The sequence below is a fragment of the Arvicanthis niloticus genome, chromosome 16, assembly GCF_011762505.2.
Source record: "Arvicanthis niloticus isolate mArvNil1 chromosome 16, mArvNil1.pat.X, whole genome shotgun sequence".
Lineage (NCBI taxonomy): Eukaryota > Metazoa > Chordata > Mammalia > Rodentia > Muridae > Arvicanthis > Arvicanthis niloticus.
The window spans coordinates 14,636,210-14,662,795 of NC_047673.1; the positions used below are offsets into that span (position 1 = coordinate 14,636,210).

The window sequence follows — 26,586 nt, forward strand, 5'->3', positions numbered from 1 at the left end:
ATTATAGACAAACATGGTGTGTCTTTCCACAATGACAGAATTCATTTCCAAGGCACTGCCATTTCTCTGGCAGCAGTTTTCCAAGTGATACCATTTTCCTTGGTAATCTGAGGTGAACATGGCTTCCTTTTTTCTTACTTTTTAAAAAATATTGACTAATTTATGGGTAAATAAAAATGAATTTATGTGCTTTATACGTGCATAGAATCCCTTACACTCTTGTACAGATAAGGAGACTAGTCAATGCCTGAAGTTCCTAGTACAGGCAGGTGTAAGCCCCCAATGCAGGTGCTGGGAACCAAACCAGGTCCTCTGCAGGCTCAGTGTTCCTAAACTCTGAGCCACCTCTCCCATCTTAATCTAATCTTTACTAATATTAACTCTCATCATTACAGGGTTGGGAATAGAGCTGACATGAAATTCTTCCTCAGAGTGAGCTTTACTAGGAGAGAGGGGGAGCCCAGACAAGCAAGTGCTTCAAAGCCATGGGGTAGGGGTACACCTCAGGCCTGGAAGGGAAACTGCAGTTAGGAGGCTCACGATGGGCCCTTGGAGAGACGGAGGGAGGAAGGTAGAGCTGACGGGGAAGAGCAAGCCTTCAAGTCTGGAACAGAGTTACAGTAGGAGAGATAGCTGCCATATATAGTAAGAAGGAAAGCCTTCACTCCCCCAGCAGTCTCAAAACAAAGTTTGTGAGTTAGAGCTTTTCAAGTGGGGAGGGCGTGGGAAGTTCTCCACCACCTTACTCTTTAGACTCTTGGTAGGGAGCCAAGCACTAGATAGGACCATAGTCTTAACAATTATGTGTGTGTGGGGTGGGGAGCTCTAGTCATCATAGCAGGGGCTTGTCAGCTCTTCTACCCCACAGTAGGACAAGAGGTACGGCCTGATAGACTGGAAGACAGAGAGGCCGGCAGAGGGTCACACAATAAACCCATCTCTGTGTGCAGATTACAGAATGGATACAAAAGGCTGATGCAGAGTCCTGGAGATTTCAGGAGTAAGCTGATAAAAGAAGTACACGTAGGTCTATACTGATAACAGTAGACCTGAATCAGCTGCAGAGACAAAGCTGCTGGGGCCTCTGGTTCATGGATTGGGGAATCAGGAGGAGCTGTAGAGTTGAGTCCAGTCACAGTGGTGAAAGGACAGAGTAAGCCAGGCACAGGAAAGGTCAGAAGGGTGGAAGTCCCCACAGTTGGTAGGCTGTCTGAACGGGAGGTGCTGAACTAAGAGTCACTCCTGTGAGTTGATTTGTACACGAGGTGCCAGGTGATGGGTAGAGGTCATGGTCATTGCATGCTGACCTCTCAGGGTCCAGATGAAGGAGTTAGACTGTTTCCTCAATCTGGTATGTCCAAGAAGTTCTTGGACCTGATAGGGTTTGTTTGTTTGGAGTCAGGGTTTGTTTGTGAATAGCCTTGCTGCCCTGGAACTCTGCTCTGTAGACCAGGCTGGCCACCGCCTCCTGAGTGCTGGAATTAAAGGAGTCCACCTGGCTTTCTGGTGGGGTTTTAAAAGAGCCCATTTGCCCATATAGTCACAATTCACTCAGATAGGATGGCACCTGTTTTCTCTTCAGGAATAAGTCATTTTGTCAGTCTGGGCAGTTTGGGTGGTACTGGACTGACTGTAAAGTTCGAGAAGCCAGCCAGGAGTTGCCAAGGAAACCGAATTTTCCTACAGGGGCTCTTAGTCTCATTAATAAAACAAATTATAAATGGAAGGTACGCTGAGAACAGTTTTACTAGTTTAAAAGAAAAGCATAATGGAGGGCAGGTGACAATCCTGGTAGCCACAGGGAGGAAAGGTGGAGAAAAGCCATTGCTTTAAGTTCAGCATAGAATAGAAATTGGGATAGCTCTTTAAGAAAGTAGAAAGTATCTCCTAGAATGGAAGAATAAGGCTTATCTGTAAGATAGTGGAAGCTCAGATACACAGTGTTTTGTAGCCCTGTCTACCCAGCTCTTGTTGGTATCTCAGGGGTTGTGTCTTGTGTACTCTGTTCACATGATCCTCTGAGAGAAGGTTTTCTAGGCTTGTTCTTAATGTATCTTTTTCCAGTTGTTACTCTATCACATAGGAAAGTTTATAAATTGTGTGGTTTGCAACTCTAGTTGCATTATAACAGAAGCATGGTTTACAGCTAGCTAGACTTTTATCTTAAATGCCAGGTACACCCCATTAATCCCAGCACTCAGGAGGCAGAGGCAATCCTCTTGTCTGTGATATCCAGGCCAGCCTGCTCTACAAAGTTAGTTCCAGGTCACCCAGGAATAAGACAAGATCCTGTCTCAAAAAGAAAGTAAGGGAGGGAGGGAGAGAAAGGAAAGAAAGACTTTGTTGTTGTTAATTACAAAAGAAAATGGGTTTCATAATGATGATTTTATATAGGCATAGAATGTACAGGAGAAGCCCATGTAGCACACATGGTGGTGTTGAAAACGAAGAACAACCCTATAATGTGGGATTCACTTTAGAGAATATTTTTCTGCCTGAGCCCTTTCTAACCACACTGGTGATTGTTAGGTATCTTAGAGCTGAAGAAACTTTAATACCCACTAGAGAAAAGTGGTCTTAAAGCTATAATTGGGCTGCTAACAAGGAATTTACATAAATATACTATGTCATAATTAGGTAGAAAATATTAATCAGTATAGGATTATAATACATTGTGGCAAATGGCAAAATTTATTAAGCATGAGACAGACAGAACATGGACTTTTGAAACCTCAAGGCCACACTCAGCAACATACTTGTTCCAACAAGGCCACACCTAATCCTTCCCAAACAGTTCTGCCAACTGAGGAACAAGTGTATTCAAGTATATTATTAGCCTTTGGAGGCAGCTCTCATTAAAACTACCACATAGTTCTTTAGACTAAGGGAGATTTAGAAACCTTATAGAATTAGACCTTTTATATACGTGTGTGTATGATTGATATATATGTATGTATGTATGTATATATATATATACATACATACATATATATATACACATACATACATATGTATATATGTATATATATATATTGATTATATAATAGGTTTATATGTATAAATTCTAACTGTTAATTTCTCTCTTTTCTCTTCCTATATGATATGAACTGGGCAAGTTATAAGACATTCATCAGCCTTGGTTTCTTTATGAAATGTTAGCCGGGCAGTGGTGGCGCACTCCTTTAATCCCAGCACTTGGGAGGCAGAGGCAGGCAGATTTCTGAGTTCGAGGACAGCCTGGTCTACAGAGTGAGTTCCAAGACAGCCAGGGCTACACAGAGAAACCCTGTCTCGAAAAACAAAACAAAAGAAATGTTAATAATATCTAGTAGTGGTTATATAAATTAAATTTATTACCATATAAGATTACATACAGTAGTCCTTGTTTTTATTGTTTTTTTTTTTTTTTATTTTAGTTTTTGAGACAGATTGGCTTTGAACTCATAAGAGATCTGCCCCATCTCCCAAGTGCAGGGATTAAAGGCACAAACCATCATAACCAGTATAGCTTCTTACTGGGTAGGAGAAATGAGAGTTTATTTGGATTACAGCTTCAGGCTACAGTCAGTCTCTTACTGTGGGACTGACATTTTCCATTTTGAATAACTTTGACAAGTATAATATTCTTGCTTTATGCTTATTTATTTTCAGTGTTTAAAATTTTTCATTCTGTGTTTTTCTGGCTTTGAATGTACGTTGACATTTTCTCATGCCCCTTTAGTTCTGGGCAAATGTCTTTACTTTGTATTTTTAACATCCTGATTGTGATGTGTTGTGGAAGGCTTCTTCTCTGCTCGTATCTATTTGGAGGTCTGTTTGCTTCTGGTGTTTGAGGAGTCCAAATTGAATCTAGATCCTCTGAAAGAGCAGCCAGCATTGATAATTTATCTCTTTTAAAAAATGAGACTCTGAATTCTTTTCAGACATTTCAGCACTCTCTGATTTTGGATTCCGTTGTAGGGGAGTCGGCCAGTTGAGTCTTTGAGTTACTTTGTCAGTTGTGTTTGGGTCATAGTTGATAGCTACATCATAGACTTTTTTGAGTTACATTGTTTTTTTTTTTTTTTTTTAGGTTTCGCACTTTGGTTGAAATGGACTTGCTTTCAGTTTTGACTTCTCCTTCCAAATCCACATGGCTGCCTTGTTTTCTTTGAATCTTTCTGGTGGGCTGTCTGCATGTAGTTCAACCTTGGGGACTTGTGAAAATTAGAGTCGATTGTAAAGTAAAATCATTGAGGTGATCTGTATTAGGCAGGAACAAAACGTAAAGAATGAATATATATTTGCACACACACACATATACATTTACATATATGCAGTGGATTTATTAGAATGGATTAAAGGTTGTGGTCCATCAGTGGCTATCTACCAACAGAAGGTCTAAGAATCCAATATTGTATGTCAAAATCCTGAAGAAATAGGCTCAAATGCCAGTGAAGGAATAGACTTGCCAGTAAAACCAGCAAGCAGGCAAAGACAAATTCCTTCTTGCATCCCTTTTATATAGGCTACCAGTAGAAAGTGTGGCCCAGTTTAAAGGTGGCTCTTCTCACCTCAAAAGATTTGGATTAAAGGTGGGTCTTCCTATTTCAAATGATTTAATCAAGAAACAAATCTGCTTGGGGCGGGGTGGTGGTGGCATGCACATTTAATCCCAGCGCTCAGGAGATAGAGACAAGCAGATCTCTGAATTTGAGACCAGCCTGGCTTACAGAGTTCTAGGACAGCCAGCACTACACAGAGAAAACCCTGCCTCAACCTCCCATCACCGCCCCAGGGACAAAAAAAAAAGAAAAGAAAAAAGAAAAAAAGGCAAAGCAAAGCAAAAGGAGAGAAATCTCTCACAGGCAGGCATATCCACTTGCTTGGGTTTTACTTAACTCCAGATATAGTTGGTTGACAACCAAAATTGTCCATCACAGGTCCATCCCTTGCCACCTTGACACACAATCATATCTCCTTAGGTCATTTCTAATTTCCCAATGAAAACCATAACCAGGCCATGATTACACCTAACATAATATAGCTATCCCATGTATAATCACAAACATTATTTAAGCAAGTCATAATTGTGCCTAACATGATATGACCCTCATACAACCACAAATGCTTTATAAACTTTAGAATAGGTGGCAGTATCCCTTGAGGGACATTCTTTTAATATCTCAAACTTAAATATGATAACCACTGATACTCTCTTAATTGATGTCACATTGCATGAAAAAGAAATCAAGGAAAGAAAACACAAATATCTGTGCCTATGCATTCTTACCAAATATGACAAAAATACTCATGTCAACTGTAATCCTTGTTTCTGTAACTAGTCATGTGGCCTTAGCTGGTATTTATAACTGTCTTTTTCTACTACCCATTCTGTATTTGATCCACCCTCAGCAAGCACTTAATTAAGCAGGTCTTGGTTTTTTCCCTGGAGGCGTGACTCATACCTTCATTCCTGAAGGGTCTGTGCCCTTTGTCATCCTGCCTGGATTAGGACTTGTAGTTTCCTGTTGACTAATCACAGGACACCAAGAGACTGTACTAAAGGATCTCCTTCACTCCAGATGTAATCTTTCTTAACCTCCATTGTGAGAAGCAATCTAATTTCCCCTGGCAATCTGGACCAGTCACTTCTCCTAATACTGCTAGTCCTTTCTTAACCTATTAGCTTAGGGGCATCAGAAGCCCAAAGCGGCCTGGGGTGAGTCTGAGCTCCCAGCTCAATGTGATGTGTGTTGTGACTGGGGGAGTGCTCTCCCCTCTCTGGAACCAAAATGTCTAAGCCAGCAGAAGTTCAGGTCATGGAAACAGGAAGCAAAGCGTTTCCTAAGGATCACTAGGGGTGATAGTGAGTGGAACCATTGCCTTTTCCACCCCTGATTCCTGCATCTGTGGACCATGGCTGTGGGAGAAACCATACCATATATTAGACACTGATTCAAAGTGTGTGACATCTTTTGTAGAACCATGCCCCAGCCCTCTGGGCTGCTGCCACCTAACTGGAGCTGTAACTGTGTCCTCAAACAGCCATGACATCTTTCTGTTAGGCCACCTGCTTCTAGATAGAAGCACATGTTAATTCCATGTGCAATGGATTCCGTGATCGTGGGCCCACTGTCACAGTTCTATGGCTGTGAAATGAGCTACTTGGTCAGAAGTAATGCCGTGTGGAATGCCATCACAATAGATACAGCATTTCCCAAGGCCATGCAGAAACATGTTCAGAAAAAGCAAAAACACAGCCAGAATAACTATCTACTCGAGTAAGGTCTAAGCCTGCCAGCAGCCCCCCCCCCCCCAATGGTGCCATATATGGGGCTCAATGTTGGTCTCTGCTGTTGGCACTCACCAACTGTAGCCAAGTGGCAATCTATGTTGTCCAGCCCATGTATAACCCCCATCTCTGTCACCATGGCCCATTGGGCAAGGACAGGAATGGCTGGGAAAAGAGGCGGACTGTCCACAGAACAGCTCACCTTACCTACTTAATTGTTGAACTCCTCTGCTGGCCACTTTTTGATGAGCGTTTACATGGGATACGGGTATCTTCACATCCTTTGCCCATCTGCAGAAATCCGCCCACACACTTCTTCCCCAGAAGTCTTTGTTACCAGTCATGCTTATGCCACACCTCTGACTATCCATTGGCCACAGTCCACGAACCAGTGAACAACTGTATTATCTGGCTATCTCTCCTTCAGAACAAAATGCATGTTTGTGTGTGCTGCCTGAGGTTCTGCCTACTGTGAAGGTTTCCTTTCACTGGCAGTTTTCAGGGTTGTCCCAGAAACAGGTTGTAATGCTGCAGCTGTCCACTTCTGGTTGGTGTCTGCAGAACATGCAGAACAACATGCATTGGTAAAGCAAGCCCTAGTCTTCTCTTCCAATCATAAGGTACACCCCATGAGGCTGTAGGCACATGCTTAGCAGCAGATGACATGGAACAGGAGGAGAACGCATAGGCATTTAGATGACTTCTTCATGTAACTTGATTGCGCCTTCAAGACCTGCCTGGGCCCAATTATGTATATACCCTTTCCATTTGATAATGGATTGCTGTAGTACTGTGGACATAGTACTTAATTTGGTGGGTCAGAGAACACTCAGCTCATGCTGGTAGCCCAGGTCACATGATAACTTGGTGGCCTGTTGTCAAACATTTAGTCCCCACTGAGGCCCAAGAGCAGGCTAAGAGCTGTCTCTCAAAGGGATAGTAACTGTAGACAATGGTAGAGCCTTACTGCAAAATCCCAAAGGTCTTTTCAGTGATTCCCCTATAGGGGCTTGCCAAAGGCTCCAAACAGCATTCCTCTCTGCTACTGACACCTCAGGTATCAGGTATCAGTTGGGTAATATGGTCCAAGGGTTAGAGTAGCTTGCACAGACATTGGGACTTGTTGAAGAGCCCTCTCCTGTTCCTGAATCCACTTAAACCTAACAGTTTCCCAAGCCACTTGGTATATGGGCTGAACACTCAAGTAAAGAATGTGTTGTCTCCATAATCTAAATCGGCCTACCAAACATTGTGCTTCTGTCTTGGTGGTGGGAGGGGTCAATTGCAGTAACTTATTTTTCACATTAAAAGGAAGATCTTTGCGTACTCCACACCAACTAAGAATTTTATGGAGGTAGCTTGAATTTTGGTTGTATTTATTTCCCATCCTCTGAGTTACAAGTTACATGGTAACATATGGGCTACCAACGAGTCCAAAGTGGTTGCTGTCTCCTGCTAACTTGATCCAATCAGCATAACAATATGGTGAGCCAGTGATACTCTGTGGAAGAGACAGATGATCAAGTTCCCTTCGAACTAAGTTATGACAGGATACTGGAGACCTGATACATCCTTATTTGTTTCTCCAGGAGTGCCTCTGGTATCAAAATGTATATAGGTCAGAGTTCTCTAGAGAGCAGGGGGGGTGGGGGGGAGGGGAGAGGAGGGGAGGTAAAGGGAAGAGAAGAGAGAAAAGAGAAGAGAGAGACTTCTATAAAAAGATCTGGATTAAAGGTGTATCTTACCACCTCAGAAGATCCAGATCAAAAGTTGATCTCCCCCCTTCAAATTATTTAATTTAGAAAGCCCTCATAGGTGTACCTAGCAGCTTGGGTTTTAGTCAATTCTAGATGTAGTCAAGTTGACAACTAAGAACAGCCGTCACATGATTGGACTGCCCAGGGCTTTGGTCAGAATCCCTGGTCTCAGGTGATCCATGGGAACACTGGAGTATAACATATTGGCCCCACAGAAGCCAGAGTCAGAGCCTGGTACCAAGGTACTCCCTGCATCCACCAGAGACTGCCACTGATTTTTGTGTTAATTCTGTATTCTTGCCTTTAGTGAATACAGAATTATTTATTTTCAGATGTCAGAGTTTTCTGGTCAGTCTTTCCGGTCTCTTGTTTGTACAATCATAACATCTACAAATAAGGACACGTAGACTTCTTTTCCTATCTGTGTTCGACTTGCTGCTCATGTCTTACTGCTCCAGATAAGACCAGACCAAATAGCAATGAAGAAAGTGGACACCGTTCCTGTCTCTCACTTTAGTGGAAATGCTTTGAGTTTTGCCTTCTTTAGTGTGGTATTGGCTACAGGTTTGTGACGTGGAGCCTTCATTATGCTGAGATGTACTCTTCCTATTTTTAATGTCTTCAAGGGTTTTTGTCAAAAGCCTTGTCACATCTATTAAGATGGTCATGTGATTTCTGTTCTTGAGTCCATTTATCAGATGTATTATTATTTACTGATTTGCTCTTATATTGAACTCTCCCTGCATCTCTAGAATAAAGCCAACTTGATGGTGGGGAAATTGGCAAACATTTTATTGAATTATTTTTTGGTGGTAATGGTATGTGTGGAGTGTGTGTTCATCAGAAAGATTGCTCTATAATTTTCTTTTTATTATTTTATCTGGTTTAGGTATCAGGGTAATACATACTAGCTTTATAAGAGGAGTTTGGAAACATTCTTCCCTTTCTGTTTTATAGAACCATTTAGAAATATTGATGTTAATTCATCTCAAATGGCATCACTTCAGACAAGGGATCAATACCTAGAATTTACAAAGAATTGCAGAAATTAAATACCAAGGGAATAAAACCACTAATCAACAAATGGACAGTTGTATTGAAATAGGCAGTTTTCAAAAAGCCAAAGCACAAATGGCCAATAACTGGTATGAAGGTGTGTGTTATCCCTAAACACCGGGGAAATGCAAAATTTAAACTACCTCAAGATGCTACCTTGCCCCACTCTGAATGGCTGTCATCAAGAAATCTGCCCTTGATAGTAGAGAGGGTAGGAGGAGAAAGGAAGCTTATTCATGGTTGCAGGAGGTACAACTTAATACAGCCACAGTGGACTTCAGTTTGGTGATTTCCTCAAAAATTCAAAATAGAACTACTGTGTGCCCCAGCCATTTCCCTCCAGGGCAGGAACCCAGAGATCTCTATTTCCTGCCATAGAGATATTAGGACCTCTATGATTGTTGCTATAGTCACCGTAGCAAACAATTGGGATCTACCTATTTGTTTTTTTTTTTTTTTTTTTTTTTGTTTTTTCGAGACAGGGTTTCTCTGTGTAGTCCTGGCTGTCCTGGAACTCACTCTGTAGACCAGGCTGGCCTCGAACTCAGAAATCCACCTGCCTCTGCCTCCCAAGTGCTGGGATTAAAGACGTGCACCACCACCGCCCGGCGGGATCGACCTATTTGAAAATGAAGTTTTGGTGTATATATATATATATATATGTGTGTGTGTATGTATGTACTGCTCAGCTCTAAGGAGGAATGAAGTTTGAAAGTTTATAGTAAAATGGATAGATTTAGACTTTGGTTTTTGTTTGGTTTGGTTTGTTTTTTTTTTTAGATTTTATAATACTTTTTTATTGGATATTTTATTTATTTACATTTCAGATGTTACTTCTTTTCCCGGTTTTCCCTCTGGAAACCCCCTATCCCATCCCCCTTCCCTTGATTCTTTGAGAGTGCTCCCCCACCCACCCACTCCTACCTCCCTGCCCTGGCATTCCCCTACACTGGGGTATTGAGCCTTCACAGGACCAAGGGCCTTTCCTGCCACTGATGTCCAGCAAGGCCATCCTCTGCTACATATGTGGCTGGAGCCATGCATGGGTCCTTAGACTTTATAACATAGAGGCCAGTCTCTTTCAGTAATAGGTTGCCCTGTGGCTTCCCCAAAGCCTTTAGTGTTAGCTGTCCCTTGCTGGATTCCCTCCCTACCCTTCCTCCACCCCCCCCCCCCCATGTTTCTACTTTCCCCTTTTCCATATTATATTCTAGTTTCCCTTTCTTGGTAGATCCTCTCCTCTTCACCCTAACCCCTACCCCCAAGTTCCTTTACTAGGTACCTAACCTCTGTGGCTGTTGAGACTGTTTGAAAGCTTAAAAGCTAACATCTACATACATATTTGTCTTACTGGATCTGGGTCACCTCACTCAGAAAGTTGTTTCTAATTCCATCTATTTACTTACAAACTTTTCTTAATAGCTGATTAATGTTCCAATGTGTAGATATACCACATTTTTGTTATCATTTTGATGGACATTTAGGATGTTTCCAGTTTCTGCCTGTTATGATGAGAGTAAGGATGTATCTCTGTAGGAGGATGTTCCTTTGGGTATATCCCTGACTTAGTCTGGATTCTGTTGCTGTGAAAACACTCTGTGACAGAGGCAACTCTGGGAAGCTGGTGTCGTGAAGATAGGTGTTAGAGCAGCATCAGAGACCTTTACATCTGATCCATAGGCGGGGGGGGGGGGGGGGGGGAGGGAAGGAGGAAAAGAGGGGGGGAAGGGAGAGGAGGGAGAGGAGAGAGAGAGAAAGGTGGGGGGGACAGCTGAGAGTGGGAGCTTAGGCCTGGGCTTTTAAAACCTCAAAGCCAACCTGAAATGACACTTCCTTCAACAAAGCCTCACCTACTTCAACAAGGCCACACCATGTAATCGTTCCAATCTTTTCAAACGGTTCCTCTCCCTGTGGAACTGTTCATCTAAATAGACGAATGGGGGGGCGGTTCTTATTCAAACCACAACAGTGCCCAAGAGTGCTATCGCTGGATCTTGAGGCTGATCAAGTCTCAGTTTTGTAAGGAAACTCCACACTGATTTCCGTAATAGTTGAACAGTTTACAGTCCCACCAACAGTGAATGCGTTCCCTTTCACTTCAGCCTCAGCAGCCCAGCTCTGGCCTTGTTTTATTGATCTTGGCCATGAGTAGTTTAATTTATAATTCCCTGATGCCTAGGGACTTCTTTTAAGTGTTTCTCCACCATTTGTGTTTAAACTTTTGAAAACACTGTTTGGATCAGTACTCCCATTTTTAATTGAGTTGTTTTCTTGAATTTTGTTTTTTAGTTCTTTATTCTAAGTACAAACACTCATATCAGATAGGTAATTGGTAAAGATATTTCTGCATTTTGTAGCCTGTTGCATTCGTTGCCTGAATCATGGGGTCCTTTGCCATACAAAAGGCTTTGACCTTTGTGAAGTCACATTTATTGTTAGCCTTAGTGCCTTTTTTGTGCCAAACAAGTAGAAGCCTTTCCCCCATGTTTTCAGGTTTTCTGTTAAGGTCCTTGGTCCATTTGGAATTGGGTTTTGTGCAGGATGATAGATACTGTGGAGCTATAGAAGATGGAATGCCAGTGGAAAGAGAGGTATACAGGCCCATCGTTAGGACTGCCCAGCGAACAAGCCAGTCCTTTATCGTGTTCCCAGAACACAGTGTCTCCTGTCTCAGACTTTACCTGTACTAAGCTCTTCCAGAATGCCGTCCACTTTTCCCTCTACCTGGGCATTTCTGATGCCTTCTCCACACTGTGGAGAAAGTTGCATCCCTTACTTTGGCTCAGTATTAACAATTACTCTTAGATCTCTTTCCCGGAGTACCCTGACATTCAAATTTCATTTCCCGGTGGACATATAAATGAGAGCGAACAGGCAGCATCCTGCCTGGAGTGGAGGAAGGGTCAGAAAATGTATGGGTGTCTGTATGAGAGTAAACACAGCCCTGAGTTGATTAGGAAGTGCAGCAGGCGTGTAGTGTAGTCTTCTGTTGGTTTTTATACTTCTGCAAAAAAAGACCAGGGCCCATAAGATGACTCAGCGGGCAAGAGTGATAGGCCCTGTGCCAGCCTCGAGACCTGAGCTTGATCTTTAGAACCAGTTCCTAATTGTCCTCTGACCACACACATGCACACACACACATGCAAATAAATAATTATAACAATAATAATAAATTTTCAATTAGGAAGGATCAAAATATATGAAGTTTATTATCTGTGAATAAAACAATTGAGACAGTGTCCTAAGGATTGGGTATCAATGAATCTAAAAGCACAGTCATGCTTCCTGAGACTCTCCAAAGGGTTTAAATGTGACCAAGAATCAGGACACTGCCAGCTGTTTCCTTGGCTCGGCAGATTATTCCAATTTAGCTACTGAGATAGTCAAATATAGACAGCTGTGTGTGGGTAAGTTTGATCTCGTTCCTGGCCTTTGTGTTATGGCTGTTGTCTAACCCTGGGTTGGTTCTAACACCTTTTTTCTATGTATTCTAAAGAATAGTAGCTTCAGTGTGATTCTCCCCCCCCCCCCCCCCCCCCCGATTACAGTTGATTTTGAGAGAAATTGCCTTCTGTAAATGATCTCAGAGAGACTCTTGGATATTGATGTGGAATGTCTGGAGTTGTTATTTTCCCATCATCTGAATTCTTTGTCATGAACACTAACCACCACAAAAGGCTTATGAGAGGCAATATCGATTCAGAACCACAACAGCAGTGACTTCTAGTCTGATTGATCTTCACACCCACAGCCCTGAGGGGGCCCTTCCACCCACAGCCCTGAGGGGGCACTTCCACAAGTACTTGTTGCCATCTAAGTAGCTGCTTCTTTAATAATCATGAATAAGGACAGAAGTTTTCCTTTTTTTAAGTTCATTTTTATTTTTATGATTATTTATTCATTTATTTTATGTCTATGAGTACCATGTAGCTGTCTTCAGACACACAGAAGAGGGCATCAGACCCCATTACAGATGGTTGTGAGCCACCATGTGGTTGCTGGGAATTTAACTCAGGACCTCTGGAAAGAGCAGTGAGTGCTCTTAACCACTGAGCCATCTCTCCAGCCCCATGAATTTTTCCTTTCTAAAAATCAAAATAATGGTTGAACTTTATGGGTGTTACTCTTACATTTCCATCTAGCTTTTAAACAGAGATTTTTTTTTTTTTTTAAGCTTTAAAGGAATCTGGTTTTTTAAAGGAGCTTTTTTCAACACAATCTACTGAAAGGTTCTCAACTGAGGAGATCAGAAAGGATAATTTTCAGTCATTGTCAAGCTTTCTGATGGTTGAATCAAAGAACTGGGAAATGTGTCCTCTCCTGGCAATTTGAGGATGTGATGTCAAAGAAAGATAGAAACCAACTCTTACAATGAAAACAGTAATGTCTAAAATAGATAATTGTCTATTATTTTGTAGTATACAGCAACCAAGCCTGCCCCAGGACTCTTTGTCCATCTTCTTGAGAACCAGTGCTTGTTAGAGAACCCATTTCTGTGTTTATGAGAACAACCTCCTGGATTATTATAATCATTGAGCTATTATAGTTCTTAGAGCTAAGTTGCTTATCCTCCTGAATCTGGGGTTTTATTGCTTTGTTTTTGTCTCTTGTTGCTTTAAGAAACAGTAGTCCTCAGGGTACTTTTGAAGTGGAGCACATTATTTCTAAGGGTATGCTCATGGACATCGCTGGCATTGGCCGACTGTTGGATGATAGCCAGATAGAACCAGAACATTCCATCTCCACGATTTCAAGTTAGTTTTAAACTGCCTTCCCTAAACTTCTCAGCTTATCTGGTTGGAAATAGATCATGTCTGATCACAACAAAAAAGAAGGGGAAAATTAGAAGTTAAATGCTTAGCCAGGCATGCTAGTAATACCATTAATCTCAGCATTTGAGAGGCAGAGGAAGATGGATCTCTCTGAGTTTCAGGTCAGTCTGATCTGAAGAAGTAAGTTCTAGGATGGCCAGAACTACATAGAGAGGATGGACAAAAGAAAGTTCTCAAAAACAAGCAAGCAAACAAAAACCCCTTGGGAGATCAGTTGTTTGCTGTAATGGGATGAGGTAAACTGAGAAATGAATACATGATTCACAGTCTAGCACAACTCATCAACTCAGTTTTGTTTTTTTTTGGTTTTTTTTTTTTTTTTTTTGGTTTTTTCGAGACAGGGTTTCTCTGTGTAGTCCTGGCTGTCCTGGAACTCACTCTATAGACCAGGCTGGCCTCGAACTCAGAAATCCGCTTGCCTCTGCCTCCCAAGTGCTGGGATTAAAGGCCTGTGCCACCACCACCTGGCATCAACTCAGTTTTTATCCAACAGAAAATAAGCAGCGAAGTTTGTGTGATCAGTAAAGTTTATTTTTCAGTGTTTCTGAAAAAGAAGTTTCTAAGCAAATAAGTGATACAGATGATTATAAGAAGATAATATTTATTTCATCACAGTGGGACACAGGTGGTTTCAAGGACTTTTAGCAGATTCTTAGTATAATTTGGTAACCATCTTTAGTTTATTCATCTTCAAAACAGAGGAACAAAACTACAGGAAATAAAACTACATTTAAAATTATTTTCGCTGGGCGGTGAGCTCCAGGACAGCCAGGGCTACACAGAAAAACCCTGTCTCGAAAAACCAAAAAAAAAAAAAAAAAAAAAAAAAAGATCTGAAAGTGGCTGCATTAGGAGGGAGACGGCTGAGAGGAATATTTTAAAAATATATTTATAAATATTTATAAATATTTTCATATTTATCTCTATCTGTTTATGACTGGGGATGTAACTCAGTGGTAGAACCTTTGCCTAGCATGCACAAGGACCTGGATTTACGCCCAGATAACACACACACACACACACACAGAATAATTTTAGTTAGAAGTTATAACTATTCCAAGTAAAATTAGCCTGAAACTAATAAGCCTTTGTTAATCTACTTTTTTGAATTACTGTGACTTTAAATCTGATATCTGATTTTGCTTCTGATTTTCAAATTATAGTACATTTAAGATTTCTTGTTTTATATTAGCTTAGACAACAATAAATTATAAAAATGGAGATTGCACATAATAAGCCTATGTTTGTTTTTCCATTCATTAACGTTCCTTCCTTTGAAGCTGGTGGCCATGCTGTGTCTGTGTAGCAGGTCAGGCACAGAGACTTGTATTACCAGCTACAGAGCTGTTGCCTGAGAGAAAGGAGGAAACCTTGTCTGAGACTAGAGCAGGCACAGCCTCACTTCTCGTAACTGCAGGAGCTGGTGTTGAGAAACAGGAAGACATGTCTGAGCCTCGTATTCCAATGTAACTAGTACCTAGGAGAGCAGGGCAAAAGCGAGGAGGGATATTAAAGCGGATTCAGCACCTTCTCCTCCACAATAGTAGTCTGGTGAAATTGTGTCAGGCTGAGGCTGGAGAGAAGCCTCAGAGGCTGAGAACACTTGCTGCTTTATCAGGGAACCCAGGTTCCATCCCCAGCACCATTACATAGAGGCTCACAGCTGCATGTGATTCTAGTTCTAGGGGATCTAATGCCCTTCCTGGCCTCTGTGGACTCCTGTAGATACATGGTACACATACATACCCCCAATCACACATACATACCCTCAGGTACACACACGTATACATAAAATATGACCCCTGCACATACGTGGTACACATAGACACCCTCCATCATGCATACATACACTCAGGTTCACACACATACACATAAAATAAATACTTAAAAATGTGTGTCTACAATCTAGATTCATATTTATCTCTATCTGTTTATGACTGGGGATGTAACTCAGTGGTAGAACCTTTGCCTAGCATGCACAAGGACCTGGATTTACGCCCAGATAACACACACACACACACACACACACACACAGAGAGGGAAGGTGGAGAATGTATCCATCTAGCCACAGTCCATACCTTCATCTTTCTCCTCTCCATCTCATTGTGTGTGTGTAAGCATGCATTTGACAAGATGCTTATACCAAGCACTCTTTGTACACCGAGACAGCTCATTCCACCTTCATAACCACACGGTAGGCAGGCGTCTCTAATTACGATCCTCATTTAGAGATGATGGGACTGAGGCACTCGTCATGGACCCCGTCCTCTCATTGGATACTTCATGGCGTACATCAGTGGTCCAGATAACATTAGCTGACGGAGCTGAAGCTGAGTCTAGGCTGTCATTACTCCCTCTTTGTTGTCTCGCTGGTTCTAGCTTCTGTATAATGTTTCTTATTACTTTGCTGCTAAAGACTTGAATCTGCTTGCAGAAGCCTCAATTCAAATGTCTTTTCCTTCAAAATGCCTTTTCTAGTTAAGCTACTTTTCTTATATTCCTATAAGAGTGAATTCTTACCCTTTTGGAAGCTTGTTTCTTTACATAAGGTATAAGTTTATGTATACTGCCCTGACTCAGATTACACAACTCTTAAAGGGAAAGCTGCCGTAGGCTTCTTGCTGGCCATAGACTTCTTGGAAATGCTTGGAAGTTTCAAAGAAGCAAGAATCAATAGCTTAAAAATATTAAGTGTGTGACCATTTATAAAGTTCCTAACTGAATTATAGTATATTTTTAAAAAATCAACCTATATATGAGATATTTTATTGTATACATATATGAAATTCTCAAGGAATAAAAAAAATTTTAAATATGAAAAATATGGGTAACGAAATTATTTTCACAGCATGTAGTTTTGTAGGGAAACTAGGGATCAAAATAAAACTTTTTGTCAATTGCTATTAAATTTTTTTTTTTTTTTTTTTTTTTTTTGGTTTTTTTGTTTGTTTTGTTTTGTTTTCTGAGACAGGGTTTCTCTGTGTAGTCCTGGCTATCCTGGAACTCACTCTGTAGACCAGGCTGGCCTCAAACTCAGAAATCCGCCTGCCTCTGCCTCCCAAGTGCTGGGATTAAAGGCGTGCGCCACCACTGCCTGGCGCTATGAAAGTTTTAATAACAGATGAAATATCTATTCAAGTATAGCAGTAATAATAGTGTCTTCGCTCTCAAAAACCTGATGCAAATGTTAAAGAATTATGATGAAGTAGATATTTGTCAGAGTTTTTTTTTAACTGTCTTGAGTTTGCTAATTATTTACATCTTTTTTTTTTTTAAGTGATAGAAAATGAATAGTGAAGAGAGGCTATTGAATCTTTTGGAGTTCTGTGTTTGTGTATATATAAGTAATACTCTTAGTTTATTACTAAAGTCTTCTATGGGTAATTCTAATGTGATCCTCTAGAAGATAAGACGGAAGCACATGTGTGAGTGTTTGCTGTATGAGGAGACACCTAATACTCTGGTGCCGGTGACACGTACTGTGAGGCTGAGACACCAGGTTTATGAGTTCGAGGCCAGCCTGGACTACAGATTTTCCATCTCAACAGCAAGGCTCTGGGTACTGCTTGCTCCTGTCCTTATGGCCAAGCCAGAGTCAGCATGGGAAGGGACTGCCCAGTGGTTAAGCTAGAGTGAATGGGGACACTAAGGCAACAGTCTACAGCTTGGTGTCCCTATGCATTCCTAGCCAGCATCCCAAATTCTAATCCCACCCAACACTAGGCCTGTTAGGTGATCTAATAGAGGAAATTAAAAAGATCACTGCAGTAACACGGTTTAAGAGCGTTTGCACACCCAGTTCCTTTGGCATGCTTAGCAGTCATTTGAAATTCCTTTCAACTTTTCATATTCTGAAGCTTTGAGCTTTGAAAGAGGATCTTTTGATCCTCACTCATTAAATATCCAATTGATCTTCGCCAGGTGCTGCATTGCTATGACACAGTCCCGACAGCACAGCCATTTATTGAAAGCACCTGGGGACCAATGTGGACGCCATCTCATGGAGCGCTCTACTGTCCTTTGATGTCAGCATTATTGTCACCATTTAACATATGAGGAAGCAGATACACAGAGAGGCCAGTAAAGCCCCTGGTATCACATAGTCATAGGTGATACCTTACGTCTAAGCCTACAGCTTCCAGCCAATGAATTTCTTTCCAAATGTGTTGGTACTTTTTTTTTTCTTAGCATTCACTTTGTTAAGGATTTTAATGTTTTGTATAATCCTCAAAAAAAAAAAAAAAAGGGGGGGAACATTGTGAACCCTGAAATTTCCCGATCTACTGCTTTCAATATTTGGATCAACTATAAAGAGCTCAGAATTGGAAACTGGCTGCTGTGTCTAGGTGCAAGTTTTAGATATTTTGCACTATTTCATCTCTCTCTTCACCGTCCATGACTCTTTGAGAACTCCAAAATAAAATATGAAATGCTCATTTATTTTGGATCCTAAGTGTTAACTTCATCAGAAAATAATCTTCATTTAAGAACCAAGCTGTGTGTGCTCTCAGCTGTCTGAATCATCACATGATACTAAGATGAACTCCTTCACTACTGAGGTTTTGGTTCTCATCCCTGTCCTTTTACCTAATGCTGGAGCTGAAGCTCACCAGTGCCGCTCCACAATATTGTAACTGAGTACCACACCTAGGAGAGACCCTTCCTTTGGCTTATTGATCAGGTTTTAACCCTTTCTTGATGATCTTCCCATCTATAGTTCCCTGGTTTGCCTTAGCTCTCAGTTTCTGCCTCAGTACTACTAGGCTAGCCTCAGTGTTCTTTACTCTTTGGGGTTACAGACCCTTTTTTGATAAAATTACAAAAAAAAAAAAAAAATTCCAGAAAAGTATGCAATGATTACAAGCCATTTTATTCATTTTAGAGGTTGAGGACACAAAATCTTTAGTCTTTAATTCTTGAAGACAAATGTACCCTAAAGACCTCTATGAATATGACCCAATACAAAGTTGTAAACTTATTAAAAATATGAGATTTTTTATGGGAAAAATATAACTCAGTTGCACATTGTCCAGCTTGAACTTTGCGGTCTCCGGGGTTCAATACACGTATTCTAGACCCAGAAGAAGAAATCAGTCTTTTCACTAACAAAGAGGAAGCGGCCACGTGTTTGAAGTATGTTAGGGAGCATTAGTTTTCCCTGTAGGTTTTGGTTCCTCTGTTTCCCAGCAGGTATGGTTGCTGTTAAAGGAAACACTAGACTCACACTTCATGTGTTTGACATAAGAGGAACTGGAGAATGCTCAGAGCTGCTTGCTTCAAAGTAGACATTTCAGTGCAGTCTGGATGTCTACGGTGCAAACCTGATGCATGTAGGTCAGTTCAGCTTTTCTTGCTAGATTAGAACAGAGAAAACGTTTTGCCAAAAGATCTTTCTACTGAATGCAGACATTTTGGGATAATAATTCTGTCAAAATTAGCCTTACAATGTCCTCTTTTGGCATTAAGGATTCTAGAATAAGTTTGCTGAAAATAACTGTATTACTCAGAGGTTAGCCCTCTGATTAGTGTAACTTATCTTTCATTGCAGGATGACAGTGTCCACCTCCAGGAACTTTGGTTGAAGTGACATAGAGCGCACACCAGCGGCTGTCACAGAGAGGTCTGCAGAGCCTAGGTTGACACGGGGCAGAGCGTCAGGTGTGCAGCCAGCAGTCTTTATAAACAACATGAGGCGTTCCAGTCATTAGCAGTAACTTTCTGCCAGTGAGAGCTCAGCATTGGCAATGTTTGCGTGCTTAGCACAGACAGGATGTGCTTTTAAGAGTCTGGTTGTGTTTTAATGATCCATGCAGTAGACACAATGCTATAGAGCAGTGGTTCTTAACCTGTGGGTCCAACCCTTTGGGAGCCATATATCAGATACCCTGAATATCAGATACCGCATTACGATTCATAACAGTAGCACAATTACAGTTATGAAGTAGCAACAAAGTGATGTTATGGTTGGAGGTCACCATGACATGGGGAACTGTATTAAAGAGTAGCAGCATTAGGAAGGTTAAGAACCACTACTCTAGAGGGAGATGCTGAGGGCCCTGAACCCAGACCTGGGTTTGGGGTGTTGACTATAATAAATCCCCAGAAGTCTAAGCTAACATGACATTTTTAAGTTAGGAAAACAAGTAGCTCTGAAAGGATATGTAGAATTTTAGGTATGCTATTAATACGAAGTCGTGTCAGGATTTTAGGTATGCTATTAACACGGAGTCGTGTCAGGATTTTAGGTATGCTATTAACACGGAGTCGTGTCATAGACGGTTTTGGGGAAAGGTGGTGTAATACATTTGCTTTCTAGCAATTGAATTACTTTGTATCCTTTGGAAGTGGGGGTGACTGGAGATGTAATTGATGAAGTGTCTGCTCAGGGCAAAGTTTGCCATCAGAACTGAAATGCCTAAAGTAAACCAGTCTGAATCATCCTGTTAGACACCACAGCCTGTGCCTTTGTTCTATGTTGTAGTTAGTGAGAGCATTTGTGTATTTTAAATAACGCATTGTGTTCTAGTTTTCTTTTAAGTATTGGCTGTGTTCTTGGAGTCTTGAGCTGTTTGCTTGGGCTTCAGTATGCTGTGAGAATGATGTTTGTCCAATAGAGGACTTCTTTCCAGTTGTAGCCAGCCACACAGTGAGATGCACTGTAAAGTGCATTTGGTAATTTGGAGATGTTTGTTCTCAGTTGTGGGTTTTGTTTTTTAAGTGAATGTGTGTCTTCCTAGTCCTCCTTGGGAAGTACAGAAGAGAAGCCGAAAGCTAGTGGGTGATCTCACCAGATGTGCTGCGAAGAGCAGGCAGCACTGCCACCTTGTTGCCAAAGTTGTCTGATATGAATGTGCTTGAACATCAAGTGCTTGCCTGTTCCGGAGAAGACCGTATTACTCTCTGTTGGTACTTGCAGAACCATTTAAAGTAAGTTAGTACTATTCAACTGGATTCAGTAATTAGCGTAGTCATGATGCTGTGCATTGTTCAGCAGGGCACACCCCTTGGCTGGGTTCCCATTAAAGAGGACACCAGTGTTGTCCTAGTGAATAAATCCCAGCCCACATGATGCAAACCAGCGTGTTCCTGCCTGCTGCTCGGCTGTAGTTAATTTTAGCCAGCGTTTGTTCTATGAGTTGTAAAACTGTTTACCCAAGTAGAAGTTAGTAAGCTGAAATGTGACTTCTGGGCCTATGTGATAGCTATCTATTTCAGACTTCAGATTGTGTTTATGATCCGGAGAGCAGACATCTGAAGAACTGTGGTTCAGATTTCTTTTCAAACTACTTGTGAGTACTCTGGGAATTTTTAAGACTTTTCTTTGTTCTTCGTACCTTAAATCTTCCTAAAGTGGCTATCATGGTAATTTTATATGTCTTGGGAAAACTGGTGTTGATCTACAACCCGGCCCGTCAGAATGGTGGCATAGTGTTTCTTTACATATGCAGTGCTGTAAGCGCCTCAGCTTGTTCAGCTTTTCCTGGAGAAAGTACTTGATTCTTTATTTTATTTTAAAAATGTAGATTAGACCTTGTTTTGAATGTTAGAATGTTAGATTAGTAGAAATGGTTACAGTGTGTCTCTAAACTTTATTTTCTATGGTAGTTGCTATTGGGGGAAACCTGTTAAAAGTTAATACCCCTCTCAAGTGGATACACAGTGCAGAAACAAGAGACTAGCAAGTGTTACCTCGCTAAATGTATACATGGAAAGCGGCTCTTAAAAGCAGGAGTCTATACTTAGAAAATAGACCTTTATTCTCCTAAAGAAAATAACTTTATAAGGAAGCTTTTAGAGGGTGGTTTAAAGGGAGTTCGGGTTGACTTAGTTATCCACCGTATCTAAAGCTCTTCACTGCTTTTCAGTTTGGTCAGTTCCAACTTATATTTAGACTGAAGCAAACAGAATTTCAGTATTACTTTAAATTAAACCCAAGTCACCTTGCTTAGTTTAAACTATGTTTACACTTAAAGTAGAATGACCTCAAGTCAAACAACTTGTTTTTATCAGAACCAGAAAGAAATTCCTTTATAAGTTAACATGTAAATTACACCCGCTTTAGGAATGTTGATTTTTAATGAAACAGTTGTGTTCCCACGCTTCTGTCTATAAGCAAAGACAGACACAAACCCAGGATTAGTATTGTGAATGTCATTTCCCCATTTTGCCAAACTGTATGTAAAGGCTTCTTTGAGGTTATGTGTTGCCTGATTTTAAATACAAATGACATAAGGTGTCAACAATGAGAGGAAATTTTCAGTGATGCATTCAGTAGGAAAAATATGTAAGAATTGAAAATAGAACTGAATTCCTAGGCTATTTTTAGAGAGAAACATTTTTTGAAGCTTAGCTTTCTGAGCAGGAGAGAAATCTGTAAGTATAACAGAGAAGTCACTCATGTCATCTTGAGCAGAAGGGATTCTGTTCCAGCAGATGCTTCGTGATGTACATGTCCCCCCAGGAATGCTACAGCTCTCGTCCTTACTGGTGCCCTTCCTCAGAAGCCACTGGGGCTCCTGGGAAGTGTTTGTATTGGGGTACTATAGTTGTGCTGGTTTTTGAGCTAAAATTATTTTGACCATTTTAGTTTTTAATCCTGCCCCAAAGAAAAGCTGATTAGTATTTATCCATTTTTAATGTAACAGAAAGAGGTTTATCTATTAGTGGGAAGCATGTGTTCTAGGGCAAATTGTTAAAATGTTCACTGACACTTCGAGAGTGTGCATTAGTGAGTGAGTTCTCTGCGCTGAGAGTGATATAGGGGAGTGGAAGAGGACGTCTTCAACGTGGAATTCTGGGAGTGCAGTGCTGGCTCTCAGGTGTGGCTGGTTCCCTGATTCTCTGCAGTACCTCTGTGTCCCATGACACAGGGGCACTTACTTGTCAGAGGCCCTCGTGAGTGGAAGCTCTGTTGGCTTGTTGTACCTTAGAATGTAACAGACAACAGGGTGTTCAGCTATGTGGTCACAGATGAGAGGTCACATGCTAAGAAACACAGGCCGCCTCCATACTGCAGGAAGAGCCCAGCTTTGACCCATGTGCATGGCTGCCTCTCTACTCCACATCTGCGCCCTCTGGTCCTGTAGGAGCTCTTCTCACTGGCTGCCTGCTGTCTTACCACCTTCCTTCTTGCTTCTTTAGATCTTGCTCTCCAGAGGCTTTGACCTGACATGACAGCTGCTGAGGCAGTAGGTATACTTTGATTCTTTTAATTACAGAGTAGAACCTTCTGCTTTGAGGAGCCTAGCGGAAAGCCTTTTGTCTGGCTCCCCTTTATTCACAACCTGTCTGTTTAGCTGGTGGGTCGGTCTGTGTGGGGCTGTGAACAGAATCTAAGACCTCAAATACTCATAAACACTCAGCTGAGTTACTTCTCCAGAGCCTATATGAGGGCTTTGTCAGTATGGATACAGGCAGCTGTGTTCTGTAGCAGGTTGCCTTTGCTCAGTGATCACATCCCTGGAACATTCTCTTTGTAAAGGTAATCTGGCAGAAAAAGCTTGCGCTGTCCCCCGTTTCAACTGTGTTACGAGAGGTGCGAGGAGAACGCCGACCCGATGGAAGCCTTGTGCTGTGCCTGTGTCGACTACTGCTGGGAAGAATGCTGATGTTTCTGGGAAATACTGGGACTGCTGTTGTTATTCAGCATGTGCTAAGCACCTCCACAGCACACACAATGCACAAAGAGAGCATAGTTCCTACTGGCAAAGAGCTCACGTGCTAAACAGCAGCATTGCTAAAGGGGGGCCCTGACATTCAGTCAACAAACTGGCAAAAAGACAGACAATAGGGAGGGGAGACAGGGTGGGAGGTGAGAGTGGGGGTGGCGCGGTAGAGTTCAGTTTATCTGGGCATTTGCAACCCGGGATTGGGACTGGCTCTTGTGTCCTGGCTGCTTTGTCCTGGGCAGCAGCTGGGAGTAAGTAGGGCAGCCCAGAACCCACTCCCAGGCCTTGTCACCTCCCTCCAAAAAGGAGCCACTGAAGGGTCACTTCCCTTGAAGCTGCTGCTGAGTGGTAGCATCAGGTCTACCTGAGACTGGAAAGCAGCCTCCTCTACTAAACTGTTTAGCTTTGACCTTGAGCTCTGGCTTCTATTTTCTCTTGGATGCCACCTGGCCCTGCTCTGTCTTAAAGCGAGGGGTCATCTAGCTGATATTTTAAGGCAGCATCTTGAGTTTCTCAGAAGATAAGCAGTATGAAGGTCTGTGAAACATTGCTGCAGCTCACAGAGAATCAGAAGCACCTGACACAGGAAAGCTACCAGGGCAGGCGTGGATACAAACAGCTGCTGAGTGCGCACACGGGGACTGGGTCTGAATCAGTCTCTGCTTGACGCCAGTTGTGGCTGCGTCCCACTCAGGTTCTGGGTCTTGTTTATGGCTCTGCATCTGAAAGAAACTTGGAGAAGCTCAACAAAGAATCTCAAGAGGGGGGAGGGTAGGAATCACATGTGAGAAAATGTAGGTACAATAAGAGGTTAGAGGACTCTTGTTTTTTAGCCTGGAAGGGACTCTTGGCATTTCTGTTCAAATATACATCTGTGTCCATCCCGAGGATAATGGTGAACAGCTGGTGTGTGCTCCCTTTGGAATGTAAAGGGTCAGGTACAGTGACTGCCAGGGTGTGGCCTGTCAGCCTGGGAACTCACACAGATTCTCAGGCCCACCAAGACCTGCTGATTCCAAGTGGGCAGGCTGGAGTGCAAGGCTGTTTTAACAATCCGCTAAGGTGATGCTGATGACCACAGCATGGGGTATTTGGAAGAAAATTATCACAAAAGGGGAACACATGCTGGACACTAAATTCTTCTTCCTGGAGCCATATAAACCTGGGTTTATATTTATTTGCAACATTTTTAGTATTCTCTCTGAAGTCAGGAGATAGATAACCTCCAAGTCCTTCTAACCCTGCCTTGGCTCTGGATTTCTTTTGGTCACTTAATATTTAACCTGGGAAATACTGCATTGACTTATCTGGATTCGGTAATTAAGACAGTACCTATCGTGTTAATTTGGGGTTTTGGTTTCTGTGCTAGAAGTGGAACCCAGGGCCTCACACCATACTAAAAGTAAGTATTCTGCCACTGAAGCACGTCCTTGCCTTGATAGTACTTTGTAAAAAAGATTTTATTTTTATTCGTATGTGCATATGTATGTGTGAGTGTGTGCCATGTGGGTGCTAGGGACAGAATCCGAGTGCTCTAGAAGAGTAGCAAGTGTAGCTGCCGGGCCTTGCTTCAGCTCAGCAGCAGCCGAATAAAATGAAGATGCAAAGAAGTGAGACGCGAGTGGTAATGTGGGCTACCACACAGTGTATCAGACATACAGTATGTGTTTAAGCAGTGTGGCTGAATAGATTTTCCCCCTTCCCAGTTGACTTCACCACTAGCCCACGGTCACTGTGTCACAGATCATTCACTGTCTTCATGAAGTCTCTGTCAGAAAAGAGGTAGCTGTGGGCAAAGTGTGTCTTTAACTAGTTTCCCTGCTCTTTCACCTCCACTGGAAGAGAGAAGTTGGTGGGTAGCATGCTGTGTTCAGAAGTAGATGGTCGCATAGAAAGACCTGAAGAGGGAGTGAGCATAGGATAGGGACTTATTTCAGCTGACACTCCTTCATGTAGCAAATAACCCAGTGGTACGCATAGGCACTTGGAGTTGGATTATTCGGTCAGCATGTCCAGAGCCATCTAGGCTCTGCCCTCTTGGATTTCATGAGTTCTGCTGACTTGAGCAAGTAGCAATTTGTACCTTGCCTAAGCCATTTATTGTATCCTAGCAATCCCCCTTGCTGACCCCTGACTTTTTTTATAGGTCATGTAAATGCATCTTAATTTAGTGATGTCTTTGCCCTTTCTTACATCCTCCTTTGCAGCTCTTGCTTGAGGGAATTGTCTCTGGTTGAAAGCATAAGCACCCTGTCTAGCCTTAGTACAAAGCTCTTGTGGCTATAAAGAAGAAAGGGCTTTGTGAGGGCATGGATTTTCAGTGTTGTTTTAAAAGGATCAGATGAGAACACCGCAGTAGCCAAAAGACCATCCCTTCCCTTAGCCAGGGAATGATGGCCTTAGCCTTAGGATTTTAGCACTTGAAAGAGGACAGGTAGAATCTTTGGCTTTTATAGATAGATTTAATTACATATTTTCAGATTATTAAAATGTCCTTAAAGTGAAAAGGATAGGTACAGACACTTTAGCTCAAACTCTACTTTTCCCTGTGAAGGGACAGGGAGGGAGAGCAGGAAGTGTGTATATTGATAGAATCACTCCGGTGCTGGCTCTTATATTTGGGAAAGCCTCAGGCACCAAGCTGCAAAAGTTGTCTTGTTTGGTTTTGTACATCTGTGTCGGTTTCAGAATATATGAAACCCTGGGGACATGGAAATGTCTCACCAATCCAGAAGTCATAAAGAACTGATTTCTGGCATCCTGCATGAGTCTTAGCAGTCTCCTTTAAACACACAAAGTCTCAACTGCATACCCAGTAGGTTTTAAAAAAAATCCAAATATATCATTAACTTCTTAATGATAGAACTCAAAGGGCTGTTATTGGAACGAGGGGCTCAGAGTACAGCATATGATTATGAAGTGTGTCTCCAGATCTGGTCCAATCATGCCTCCCTCAAAACAAGGCTATTTTCATTCTGCACAAAGAGGAGCTACTGAAC

General features: G+C 41.9%; 1 protein-coding gene across 9 annotated transcripts in view; it reads left to right on the top strand.

Annotated features, from left to right (window-relative positions):
- The window catches only part of Slc20a2 (solute carrier family 20 member 2), an 85,519-nt gene that overhangs the window by 9,213 nt on the left and 49,720 nt on the right, over positions 1-26,586 (top strand). Inside the window, exon 1 of one of the 9 annotated variants that reach the window (XM_034520936.2) lies at positions 20,983-21,208. The exons of the other annotated variants lie outside the window; for them this stretch is intronic. The gene's annotated coding sequence lies outside the window, so the exon portion shown is untranslated. Of the gene's footprint in view, positions 1-20,982; positions 21,209-26,586 lie in introns of those variants that run through there. 9 annotated transcript variants of the gene reach the window in all.